Source organism: Euprymna scolopes, chromosome 7 (genome assembly GCF_053919585.1).
Source record: "Euprymna scolopes isolate OS-2025 chromosome 7, ASM5391958v1, whole genome shotgun sequence".
Classification (NCBI taxonomy): Eukaryota; Metazoa; Mollusca; class Cephalopoda; order Sepiida; family Sepiolidae; genus Euprymna; species Euprymna scolopes.
Window position 1 is genome coordinate 17,015,018 of NC_136488.1, and position 2,102 is coordinate 17,017,119.

A 2,102-nucleotide genomic window follows, 5' to 3' on the forward strand; every position below is an offset into this window, starting at 1 on the left:
TATATATTGTTTGAATTGGCCTTGATAATGTGGTGATGCCTATGTAAATATATGAAGGCTTCCATCAGTCTTGACAGACTATGGATACCCACTGTAAGGGTGCCTGCGCGTGAAATTTGTGTGGCAAGACTTGCGCAACCTCTAACCACGCCTCTCCTGAGTCAACATTGTTGCATACCAGTGGCAAGTTGAGGTACAAGACGACTGGAAACAATGCCGAGATAAGCGGAGAGCACATACAGCGCCTAGAATTCCCAAATGGTCACCCATCTGGTATTAGCCAGGCTCAACGTTGCTTAACTTCGGTGATCTGACGAGAACTGGTGTGTCAACGTGATTATGCCGTATATATGTAAATATATATATATATATATATATATAAATACACCTATTTTTTGATACAGAATCAATAAAGAAACAAAATGACGATATAAAACTATATAGTAATGCATACAAATGTATTCATTTAGTCAATAAGGGTATACATCAATTGGGGTTTAGTGGGAACTCTTTATACAATGATATTTCAAAGCCGAATGCTTCTCATCAGAAATAAAGCTAAGATGCTGCGTAACATAATAGAGATGTATATCATTATTGAATAAATAAATAAATCTCTATATATTAATATATAGCGTTATATCATCATTTTCTTTCTTTATTGATTTCTATATAAGCTCCAAAACAATTTGTTGAGCTTTCCATTATTTCAATATGTCTTCTCTTAAAAGATTTAACCTTATTCTCTTCCCCATTTATATTTTATAATAATATGCACATGCATATTAATAATATAGAAAAAATACATAAACATATATATATATATATATATATATAGCTATACTTGTACACTCACACACACATCAACCCACACACCCACACACACACACGCATATATATATGTATATATATATATATATATATATATATATATATATATATAATAAAACCTCGAGATACGGCATTAATCCATTCCAGGATTTTGATCGTAAGGTGAAATCGGCGTATGGTGGGGCCTTAGCAAAATGTTATACAGATTAGTAACAAAATACAATACAGTATATAATAAATATGTATATAATCAAATAACAGTATGAATAACACCGTAAGGTGGAGAAAATACCGTAACCAGGGACCAGAAAAAGATCGTTTTTCACATTGTAACTTTAAAAAATCGTATCTCGGGGCCATCGTGTCCAGGGGTTCTACTGTATATACTATATATATATATATATATATATATATATATATATATATATATATATATATATATATATATATTGTTTATATAACGGCGTAAACGACGCCGACGGTGGCGATAATTCTATTTATTTTATTAATGCTGAACTGAGAGATGTGATGCAACAGTTTTTGTTCACACAGATAAAGAGGAGTCATATTTAATGATGGTGGAGGGGACACATAATATTTGAAGGGAGTTATACAAAGTTCATCTACAGATGATGCTAGACAAAAACACATTTACCTTTCAGTTATAATGACGACGACGAAGACAAGGTTTACAAATATATGATGATTCTTGATTCTACCAAATGGTTGATTGATGCATCAGGAATTCAAGCTTTTACGATTACAGTGTAGTATCTTCTCCTCTTCGCTTAAAGAGTGTTTTAGCTAACTCGACTCGACTCTCATCGACTCTGCCTTGACTCTTACTAAGTCGCTGTCCGACTCTGTCTGCCCAGCTTAGAACCCTTTCTCAACATATTTAAAATCTCCTTTCTTTATGACGTCAAAGCGTGCTTCACCATGTGATTCATTCACGTGGATTTCACCTATTTATGTACAAACATACTTTTGGCAAACAAAGAAATTCCTAAATGAATTGTTTCATTTATAACCTTTTTATTTCATTATTATTTTTAAACTACATTGTTCATATCTAACTTTGACATAAATAATATTTAGTTATTTCCAAAGAACAATGACAATCATTCTATAGTCCTATGATTTCAATATGTATTTTTTTAAACTTTTCTTACTGGGTTTGATTCTATCCTTTTCCAAATATTATTTTTAAACTTTATATATTTAATTACTTGGGTCCCTTTTTACAATGGAGGTCAAGCGCGAATGCAGAC

General features: G+C 31.9%; 1 pseudogene; it reads right to left on the reverse strand.

Annotated features, from left to right (window-relative positions):
- Positions 1 to 233: 233 nt before the first annotated feature.
- LOC145280659 (5S ribosomal RNA) lies at positions 234 to 350 on the reverse strand (annotated as a pseudogene).
- Positions 351 to 2,102: the final 1,752 nt, after the last annotated feature.